General features: G+C 37.9%; 2 long non-coding RNA genes across 2 annotated transcripts; both read right to left on the bottom strand.

The window, feature by feature from the left end:
* LOC139128077 (uncharacterized) lies at positions 1 to 2172 on the bottom strand. The gene is made up of 3 exons (XR_011551175.1): positions 2039 to 2172; positions 1198 to 1331; positions 1 to 121 (listed from the first exon to the last, which is right to left on the bottom strand). It is a non-coding gene; the product is annotated as an uncharacterized lncRNA (long non-coding RNA).
* A 662-nt stretch (positions 2173 to 2834) lies between these two features.
* LOC139128099 (uncharacterized) lies at positions 2835 to 5515 on the bottom strand. Its single transcript, XR_011551185.1, has 3 exons — positions 5432 to 5515; positions 3613 to 3767; positions 2835 to 2957 (listed from the first exon to the last, which is right to left on the bottom strand). It is a non-coding gene; the product is annotated as an uncharacterized lncRNA (long non-coding RNA).
* Positions 5516 to 12135: the final 6620 nt, after the last annotated feature.

Here is a 12135-nt window from a genome sequence, read left to right as displayed (position 1 = left end):
CGACGAAATGAATATAGCCATTACTTCTACAAACCCAGACAGGAAGAAATTGACATATCTGTTGCCGGCAAGTGACGTCGAAAACACCGATAATCCAAAATAAGGCAAAACAACTGAAAACCTGAATGAAATATAATAAGTACCGCATATTGACTACTTTGCTTTTATTAAATAAATTGTATATTTTCTTCAATTGTTTAAAGTGTATATTAGGAAAATCGATGATCATGCAATGGTTGTCATGATAACTAGAGTATACATATTCATACAAGACTGTTACGGCTATGAAAAATAGACAAAGCCGGCTAACTTTTTGAGAAGATATATTCAAACTGTGGCTGAAAAGGAAGGAAGTCCAGGGAAGTAGCAATATAGCAATATCTCTAAAATATGACATTGGCTTACGGCATCAACGGACAGAAATGAATCTGTATGTTGTTTGAATAAAACTACCGACGCCTTGCTTGCAAGTGGATGGAAGAAGATGACAATAGAATGTTTGCAACAAATTATCAAAGCACAGATCTTCGCGGGTAAGCATGTGCAATGTGAAGAACAAGCATAAAGGGATTTCATATTGGTAGGCAGAATAATCTAAATTGGCTATCGATGTGCATTTACAGGGAGGGTGGTCGCCCTGTCTGCGGCTGTGCACGACTCCGTTTGTCATGTTCAACACATATCCCGATATCCCTTGTGCATATTCAACATTTCAGAGTGGCGGTTGTACCGACACTGGTGACCGCGGCCGAAGCAGATCCATATAAACGAAGGGACGCAACAGCTGATTTGGTGAAACTCTTGCGGTGATTGGACAGCCACAAAACTAGTAAGCTATGAACATGTATCAAATGCTGACTTTGCTTCATAGTTGTTTGACATTCATCGCGAATTTCTTTGAAGAGGCAATGTTTGTCACCGGGAAAGTTGCGCAGCCGCAGACGATATGACCCTGCCCTTAACATTTTACGGAAACCATTGCCATCAGGCATAACGCGCATGGTTGTCTTACGCCTTTTAAACAGTATTTTTGTCTTGAATTGATTGTTCGTCTCTTGTATTTATGTATTTAAGCATGCAGCCCCATTATAGTTTACGAAAGAGCTGGACCTCCTGGAATTATGTAAATTTATAAAATTGTTAAATATTTCAAATCCTCGTTCCGTCTCCCGAAATCGTTAAATATCAATAACTCACCAGTTACACAGAATGATTAGTGTGGTTTGTCGAAGTTTTGGCGTTTTGAACAAATCCGTGAAATTGTGGGAATTACTGCGTGACTTGGAACTTGTCTCCGGTTTTTGCGTCTTTATCTTTTGAGGACGGTCACCCTAAGTTGATATAGAAAGATAAAAACCCAGCAAGTACTCAGTGTTGTTCAAAAGTAGCATTGAATGACAGTCTCGACGACTTTTTAGACGTATATCAATTGTAAGATTTCGTTAATAAGTTCTGAAGATGCAATGGTATGCAGACTACAGTCTCTGGATCATATCACGATAGTGTTTTTAGTTTTTTTCTTACGTCAGTCTCTCTCTTTCTCCCTCCCTCTCTCCTCTCTCTCTCTCTCTCTCTCTCTCTCTCTCCCTCTCTCTCTCTCTCTCTCTCTCTCTCCTCTCTCTCTCTCTCTCTCTCTCTCTCTCTCTCTCTCTCTCTCGTTGATTTATCAAAAGCACGCGAGACACATAATAAATGAGCAAGTCCTGCGTAATGATGATGGGTATATATTCGAGGTCATATCTCGAAAAGCATCCAAAACACACAAGGTTAAAATCGATCACTAGAAAGGGCAGAAAGAGGGGAGAGGTAGTGAAAAAGCCCTTGTACGACGGACATTGAGGTCCTCAACTTTCCATAACACTACAATAGTACACAAATATTCGGCCAGCAACTTCACCATATGGAGCATGGGCCTTGAACACAGCAGCCTGATCTCGAGAGCTCTTGACGAATACGCCAATACCTATCTCTCTGTAATGAGTCAACACGTTTATTTCATATCCAGTGGCGAACGATATAAATACTATTTTCCTCTTACGTATGATGATAACCTGGTATACGTAAAATAGGAACTTGGAAGTGTCTTTTGATTGGCCCGCACCGCTTCTCGTATGATGATATCAGCCTCGTTCACGTGCCCGAGTGAAAGCAACCATCTTGGTGATTCTGGAAGAGTCTGCAATATATAAAATACGAAAACTACTTCAATTTCAGTGTACAATTAACAGAGTCAATTGTATTTGCCAAGAGTTGTGTCCTGTTTAGAGTGTTTATTAGAACAGCATCTGATCGAAAACTTGTGACGGTGTCATGAACAGGGGAAGGGACCAATTTTACTTTTTTCCTCACCTAAGTTTGAGCTTTGCATTCTGATAAGTTTGAAATCTGTTTCAAAAGCAACTAATGATTACATACAAAAGAAACAGAAATGTAAGCGATACACTTATAAATGCCAAACTTTACAAAAGCAAAATAGCTCGAACTGGCACAAATACAACGAAGCCGCACCGTAGACATTCTAGCTTCCCGACTTGAAGAACAAACTTGACTGGATCAACATGGCAACACACACAATCATACGATTCACTTATCAGAAATGAATTTTAAGCGATTGATGAATAAAACTCTGTTTTCAAAACGTAGTGTCAAAGCATTTTAATATCATGTAGACCCCCGCACGAGGCAAACGCTATTTAAGGTCGCGAGAAGCATTCGGATTGTGGTATGGAGATAACAAACGGCTACGGTCCCCCTCAGAAAAGAACCGGCCGACAGACTCGCACCTGAATACAAAGACGAATAGCAGCGCCAACTGAGGTATTCCCACAACAATTGTAGCAGCCTCCAGTGCCTCAGCAAATAGGCAACGAGAGCAAAGATCATGTGACCCACAGGAAACATCAACGCCAGCATATTTCCCATGATTGCTCGCTTCGAAGGTCCGGTCCATTCGATAACTGTGTGTTAATTGTGAGAAGGTGAAGTGAGTCCTCAAAAGTTGCAAATTTCAACAAAAAACATCATCAACTATCTGCTTCATCTTCTGTTAATTATATGTTAATTAATGTTAATTCTTCCAAACGCTTGGAACTTGTGCAACACTGCATCACGTGGTTAATTTCCAAAATGTGTGTGTTCGCTTACACACAGTATATTACATGTCATGAACATCATTTGAAGATGTAAATACAAGGACCATGACTTGTTGTCAATAGGAAAATGCATTGGCCCAAAATTGTTCACTAGATGAATATTTGGCCATCAAACCATTTCTCCGATCTTTCTTCAGGAGAAGAAAATAAATTGGTATGTAGCATGATATATTGCCCGCCTGTAAGTTCTTCCACGTACTGCGTTTTCCTGGTCGATCAATGATTCGGTCTTATTTAGCAACCGTCGTATTAGAATCATCATGAGTCATGGACATACTTGTCGAAGGAAATTGAAAAATTACAAAAATGAATGGAAAGGTGATGTATTTGCACCAAAGACTTGATAAATGGAAATAGTTTATGGAATATCATCGCATACAAATTAGCCTCAAAAAGCTATGATTTTTCAGGTAACAAAATTATCGGTCTAGTTAGTGTTTAGATTCTATACGCAACATACCGTATGTAAACGATGCCACCAGTATACCTGGGTATGAGCAGCCAACGATGAACTGACAGAAAATGAACATGGAGAGATGTGGCGATGCCGCAGACAGGAAGCAAAAGATGCTTTGGATAAGCAAAGCCGAGGAAATCGCCCGCAGTCTTCCATACCTAGAAAGTAGACGGAATCACGTGGCATTTTGGAACATTTCCTGATTGGCTAAAATGGAGAGACGCTGAGGTTTAATGTCAATGCGACCAAAATCTCTACAGAAAGGATGTTCCTGATAGATAAATTCATATGAACAAAATCAACACGTGCAACAACCGTCAACATAGGTCACACTATTTCAAATGAACAGAACTATTGTAGGAACTACCATCCAAGAAAAGGGGTTCTTATGTACGACGATCAGTAATGAAGATATGAGTTACCGTTTATCTATACGGCTTCTATGAATGAACAGTTTCTATTACAAGTACCTGCAATCACTAAGCAGATATACATTCGGAGGCGCTTTAAACAAAGTAATTTGTATGCCGTCCGCGTGCTGGTAGGTTTTCAGAGAAAATTAAGAAAACAAACACAATGTTAACACTATTACAATAAATATTATTTTTCCAAAGGAAACAAAATTAAATTGAGCTTATGTTAATACACTTGTGTTTTTGTCTGTGTTTGTTTTTTTTCTCCTGGCTGGCCAGTAGGTTTTCCAAAAAATCAAGGACGGCAAACAAAGAATTTTCTTTAAATGGCCTTACTATAATTAAAGTGGACATCGCTTTAAAACACCTAATTACCTGGTCATGAGGGCTATAGCGCCCCTTATTACCCAAGGGGCCCAGCGTTACGTCATGGGATTATTTGTATTTGTAACACGCCACATGCTCATTCGGTGTTGCGATTCGCCAGAATACGTCACGTGACGAGAAAATCGATATGTCTAGTCCCCACTGAATCGACAAAAGTGACGTCAGAGGGTATTTTTGAAACACTATTTCCCTAGGGAAAGTCTTTACCAAATTTGGAAAAGTGCCTCGTAACGTGACCGTAGTCTTGTCTGCAGCTTTCAAACAATGGCGGATGACTCGATCGTGATGTGCGCCCGGGAATTAGCGACGGGCCTCTCTCTAAAACAGACAGATATTCCATTCCACGTGCAACAAGGATGTTGCTGAGTATGCTTAGAATATTATGGAAGAAAGTGGGATCATACTGTAACCGCTGTGGAAATATCACGAAGTAAACTTGTCACAATGGATTGTTGCAGTTCAAAATATCAAAACATTAAAAACTATAACATAATACAACATGAGCCTGTGGTGTGTTATGAAACACCTATAATCTGGTCTTTATTCTGGCCATAGTGCCCGTTTTTTACCCCTCGTGGCCGTGTGTTACCAGAAACACATCGCTATACCCCTCGGCCTATGGCCTCGAGGAACAGCGATGTGTTTCTGGTAACACACGGCCCTTCGGGCAATAAACGGGTACTATAGCCCCTATGACCAGGTAATAGGTGTTTACCATACTATAGTTGTCGAGAAAGCTTTTATCAATGAACATAGGCGATCACATTAATTTATCATGACTGAACAGACGATATAATCCTGAATAGGGCATCTGATGCAAAAAGACAGCTATGCGCGGTTGTAATAATGGACCATTGTGACTACGTGAAAGTGTATGATTCATAAAAATAGACAACATAAAACGACCAACACTGCGGAAAAACTGTTAATACATGACTCAGGAGTTCGATTTGCTGTCATCGATAAAAATGAGAGGATTTTTCCAGAAGGCCACGCTTCTAATAATGGTGGATTTAAGTCACCTATCCGAAATTGTTCCGCAGATGCCGGATCCTACAGTCATTCCAGCGTAGACTACAGACAGGCTAGTTCCCTCAGCCATTTTCTGTCACACATACAGGTTCCACTAAAAAGAAAAACAGTATCATGGTGTATGTACTATATACTTGCATATGATGCAGTCTATCTGTTTATTACTCCCCTTAGTGGAGCTGATTTTGCCTGGGGACGAGGATGCAAAGCAATTCCCTCGCAATGACCACAACGCTAACGATACCTGTTACTTATCCGTAATGACTCTGACCACAACATTGCGATGACATTGACTTTGCAGTTAGTGACTAGCTGACATAAAGTTCAAGCCATGTTTCAGAATGCCATGCCCTAGTCTTGATATTATCAACGTCACCGGAAAATTTATCCACTGTGGTGCAGCCATTTTAGAGATATGTCTGGTCAATCCCGACGGCTGTTTTGAGATATTTATGACGTACTAACAGGGAGGCAGATATCTGTACGACAGTATCAATGTGCAGCTCGAAGGTTACTTGTCACTATTCACAGCAACTTAAGGCGTCTATTGTATATAATTCAATGATAACGGTATACTGAGATTCAGGGAACCAATTGGATCACAGCTTCCGAGATCCTGCACATTAGCCTTTATCTAACGAGTCATCGCTTCATTATTCAAGTAGACCTTGTTTCATTGTCAATACGTTATAGTGCGTTACATGGCCCGGCTGACCCTGAGTCGATCATTGACATAAGGGGTGGATCCTTTTGATTTCTGGGAGGGGGCTAGAAGATTTTCGAAATGAAAATTGTTGCTAGCCATTTATGAAAACAAGACTGTCTGCCCAGTATGCATGAAAAAAATAATTCAAGTCTGTAAAAAACTGTTTTGATGTACCCTGAGACAGCAGACTGCGTCTTCAGTAGACTCTGCAGCCGCGCCTACAGTAGTAAATTATGGCCAAGGTTTCATAGATTGATTGATAATTAATCTCTAATTAATCTGTTGCATAGGATATATGGCATTAATGAGCAGAAACCTGAGTATGCATGAAAGTGTACTAGTATTCTGAATAATTTCAAGTTGTTTACAAATGAATTACTGCTAGCTTTCTTAAACTTAGAAAGGCTATGTACTCCAGGAAAAGGTAAAAGGAGGATTTGTTACATTTTTTCTTTAAAAACCTTCCGTTTGACAATTTGCTGTAAATGTTTTATAAAACGCCATTTTTTGGAATGCTTTGTATTTGAAAACCACAGTTCAAACTTCAAGCAATCAGAAAGGCATTTTCTGTACAACATTTTTTGATATTCTGGACAGCTATTACAGCTTATTTTGTCACAACTTACAAGTAAGTATTTGAATGTGAACATCTGTAAGAACAATCAAAGTGAATTCAAAATAACTACATAAACAGTTTTAGGAAGAATTTATAACTACAAATTGAACATAAAGACAAAATATTATAGCACATTGCAGATATATAGATGTAACATTTTTCATGATTTGTATATGTTGACTAATCAAGAAGTACTGTGTACTGTGCAAAGATAACATATGTGCAAGATATACATTTTTTACATGATTAAATAATTAAACGTAAAAAGCAAGAAACCGTAACGTTTCCTGATGTTTTCTCGGTATTTTTGTTTAATGTTAGTTTTTTTTTACTCTCCATGTTGATATACCAAGAATTACAGCCATTACGTGTACACAATGCATTGTTGTTGTTCACAATTAAATTTTGTCCGGGCAAGATCCATTTGTACACAATATTAATTCACTTTGCATATATTTGCTGTGTACACAAACTGAATACTGGGCATTTCAATACTCTGGAAAATAGAACATAAATTGTTATTAGTAGTTGATATACTGAACATTTTAATACAGCAAAAACAGTTAAAACAATTCTGTATAACACTGTATTTTGAAACCCATGTTGTGATTGAATGTTTTTGCTATTGCTGACTCCCCTCTCGAAATCAATGGTCCACCCCTAAGTAAAATACTATATGTTCGCACATTTGTACTTGCCCTATTCTGCTTCATAGCAAACAGTTAAAACACAATAAGTCTCCATTGACCCACGCAAACTACTAACGGTATGTTACAATAACGCAGTTTTTAAAATTTCAGTCTATAGTTCAGACTGAAACACAACAATATCAAGCAATGTTACAATATCATACGTGTTAATACCTCAGTGACTGTGGTGGATTGGTGTTGTGACCGGTCGTAACCCCATTTTGCGCATATTCGCCCTTCTACGTTGGTGGTATAAACAACGTGCTGTTATCAGCACCTCCGGATAAGAAGTCAGTACTCGAGTACAGCGTGGACCGGTTTTCGGTGAATTTTTTATCAAAAATGTCACACCCTCCTCTATCTTCAACGATCCACGTTGTTCTTAAGGACGTCGCGTTCAGGGATGACCGTTTTGAATCTCTGCCTGACACACGAAGTCGACATCATCGCTTATGAAGACTTGCGCAAACACACGATGAACGGACTGTCCACCAAGAAAGCCGCATTAAACACAAGAGTTTCCTTTGATACGGTCCAAATTCACCCAAGGAGGTCAGAATTGTATCGAAAGCCTCCCGGGGTTTCCCCTCCCTCTTGGCACCCGTGACTGGGGCTTCCCGCATCGACAGTGGCTTCACGTCCTTTCCCCAAACAGCTACCACTGTGTAACAACGTAATGTTACATAACATCACCTGAGACCGAGACGAGACAGACACCATTGTGCACAGACGACCTCAAACCCACATCATGTGCGATTCTGGTTTTGTTTAGCCTGCAAATTTCAATAAACTCTAATTGATATATATATATATATATATATATATATAATATATATATATATATATATATATATATATATATATATTATATATATATTTATATATAGATAATATATATATATATATATACGGATGTCCTAGTGACGTGGGAAATAACAGTGCTCGATGCTAAAGTAGAGCGTAATGGCACAAATTACTTCAAGTAATATACTATATATATATATATATATATATATATATATATATATATATATATATATATATATATATATATATATATTCACCATTTTTTTTAAATATTTTTTATTTTATTTTATCAATAACAAAGACAAAGACTGGCAAAGACTGTTACAAAAGTCTAAACCAAGGCCTTTTTTTTCACTCATTCTTTCATTCAGAAAAATTGTCTGTGTAGACTTTTCCATCTGTTCTATTTCCAAATATGTGTGAATGTGTAAATTACTTTTTTTACGTTCGTGTCGTTACCGCCAATAATTTAACGGCCACAGCGTGGACACTCTCCTACGTTCTAATAGATTCCATGACCAAGTGTTCGGATAACAGTATCCTAACACATGCGCTCAAATCTACATATTTTGTGTTTGTGTACATAATCGTGCACAAACATGGAAAGTAATTTTTCAACAGACTAGAAGTTTTCTTCTAGAAGAAAATAGAGAGAATTAGTTACACGTAATTATGTTCGATCAGTACGCCTAGCGTCTTGTCACGTGATAACCAGACGTCGCGTACGTGTAGCACAGACGTTCCGAACGTCAAACAACACTTCTACACGTAGTCATAATTACGTGTAGTATTTTTGAGATTTTCTCAATGATTTCCACGAATTTAGACAAGCAAACTCAAAAGGTATCATTGTAAATTAGCAACATCTTTGATATCAGAATATTTCGTAGAGTTTGCAACTGCACAAGGATACTTGCGATAATTTCCTTACATGAATGAAATGTTGTAGTCGCATTCCACTTTTTGTCTTACGGCTTCTAAAAGAATCCTCTAAACCACCTAAATAACTGTATCAAAGAAATTCGGCCGATTTAAGGTAGTTCGAGGGTACAACGAGCTACTATAAAGTGGTCCTCACTTAACGAAATTCATGTTTTTCTTAAAAATTACACGAATTTCGCATGTTTATGAGAAAAATATGCACAGCAAAAATAGTCGGGAACGCACAACTAAACCTCTCTATTACCAAACTTCATTAATACTTGAACTTTTGTGTGATTCATGTATGATACATTATATATGTATATGTGTATATATATATATATATATATATATATATATATATATATATATATATATATATATATATATATATATATATATATATATACACGACAAATTGATATCGAAAACACGGCGTTCTTAAAATGTTCTCATGGGGCACAATCAGATGACTTATCAAAGCAGGAAGCAACGACATTTTGGGGCAAAGCATTTGACAGCGCCGAAATTGAACAGTTAAGTTAGCTGTTTGTTGTGTATTCATAAAGTTTTGTTCAAACAAGTCATTGACAATGACACAGTCCCAAGTTGTTAATGGGTACTTTAACTCTTTTCCTGCCAAGTCCAATTTTACCACCAGGTCAAGATGGTAAAATTAATGAAACACAACATATTCCATATGGTTTATTTAAACATAATACTGTACATTTGAAGGCAGTTGAAAACATAAATAATGTAAACTTGATTTTTTTTTTTACTAAAGATGCTATAACAGACCAAGCCAAGTGGTTAAAATACGTCGTGTTTTGGCTCAAAATCGCTTTTTACTGACTTGGCTGATGGGGAATTGATACTGTCTGGCAGGAAAAGGGTTAATTACAAGTCCTCTGAGAGGACTACTGTAAGCTGCCATACTACTTACAAAAGTCAATAAAATGAATCATTTAGTAGTTAATCGACAGGATGCTGCCAAAATTTTTGCATCATATCCTAACACTGACAGATTATCACCGTTACCATATTTCATAAAGTTTGATGCAGTACTTGGACATTCACCCTAAAAACAAAAATCCATTATGTAAATGAAACTACCAATTAATTTAAATATATATATGATACCACTAAGTGTCATTGATTTGTATTTACAACACTATGAGATCAAAATCTGTACCAAGTTTCATCAAATTTAACACAGTATTTGTGGATATATCACTCTAATTACCAAACCTATAAGTCCCCCGGACGGTGGTCCGTGGGGACTAAAAAGGAAATAAATCTAGAAGCAAAGCAAGTATGGGAAAAGGTCAGTCAAGGTCATTCCCAAATTCTCGAAAACATTGTCCAATACTGATCATATCCAGCAAAAGTTGAACCTCCAGCCCACATGGTTGCCAAGATACGTTAAAGTCGCTAAAAGGTCACCAAGGTAATTCGAAAAAAATCGGAGAAATTTTGGTCACATACTAGTCAATACTAACGAAAAACCACAGCCCTTCTGTAGATAGAGAGACTGTGAAAAACCCAAACCTATAGCTCTTGTGGTTGCTGACAAACATGAAAGTCCGGTCAAAGGTCATCAATACAGCGGAATTCGATCGAGTGTCCGGTTTGCCTTGCAGAGCTCGACAAGTCTACATGTTGAATATCGTTAGAAAAGTCTTTGGTGTTTAGATTACAGCGTGTTTCCCATACACTGACTACTCTACAATCACGACAGTCGTTTCAGCATGCCACTCACAACAAGCTTGACACTGCACTACTCATCATCAAGGTTTCATTTCAGGTATTTACATGTACTTTGATTTGACAAATACAACTCTGACGAAACTCACTGACATATTTTTCGAGTGTCGGATCTATATCTCGAGAAAGTCCTCAACATCAACCGACTGACTCTGGGCGCGTTCAGTTGAACACATGCTTCAGCAAGGTGAAGAATATTTTGAAGGCAGAGAGATATTGCCGTCTCCTCCATGCTAACTTAACCGTTGCCGTGTATGATGCCGTCCGGGAAATTAGGTGCCAAAATACCGCGAACTATTTTGAAACACTGGGTATGTTATTTAATGGCACAAAATGTACAGTGTTGGTTGAGAATTGCACTTGCATGTGTAAAATTGACACTTGTCTTCTAGTCTATTTTGTAGCTGTGTCATGTATTTGGAGAAGTGTCCAGTAAGAAAGTTTCATTTAACTGTTCTGAGACAAAAGAGAAAGCAGAAAAAATTTCAAGCAGGAGGTGTTAAGAATTTTCTGGTTGATAATATTGTTGTATTGTATCATATAGAGTAGACTGCGCTGGACCTGCTACAGACTATGCTAAAGGGACCGTTGTCGTGATTACTGACATCGAGAGGAAAAAAGTTTATTTTGAAAAGAATTTACGTGTTTCTTCATAAAGTTCCCAAATTAATGTGTATTTGGTGCAGTGTAAAGTTTATTGTGAGTTGCATGCAGAAACGACCGTGTTGATTGTAGACAAGACAGTGTATGGGAAACGTTCACTGCGCGCTGTAAGCTAACACCAAAGACTCAATTTGTTGCAAATGTTTACTTTTCTATTGATAAGCAACATATAGACTTGTCGAGCTCGACAAGGCAAACCGGACACTCGATCAAATTCCACTGTACTTGGGGGAATGAGTTGGTTACAACACTCGTTGATATCCAAACAAACGAAACCTCTAGCCCTTGTAATTACTTACATACGGTTTATTGAGATATAAAGCAGGCCAAAGGTTGACATATTCATAGGAGTTCCGGATGACTAGTTGGGCATAACTAGAGATCATTACCAATAATGAGTGTGATTGCTATATATCACGTCACCTTTGTAATTTTTTTAGGTACAGGAGTAGCATATATGTAGTAAAGCAGCAAAAATGTTACTTAAAAACGAGACTCATACCTGGAGAGTAAGATGTAATGGTAAAA

The sequence above is a fragment of the Ptychodera flava genome, unplaced genomic scaffold, assembly GCF_041260155.1.
Source record: "Ptychodera flava strain L36383 unplaced genomic scaffold, AS_Pfla_20210202 Scaffold_43__1_contigs__length_1316584_pilon, whole genome shotgun sequence".
In the NCBI taxonomy this organism is placed as follows: Eukaryota; Metazoa; Hemichordata; class Enteropneusta; family Ptychoderidae; genus Ptychodera; species Ptychodera flava.
Note: the sequence above shows the minus strand (reverse complement) of the source record. Positions and strands in the feature narration are given on the sequence as shown.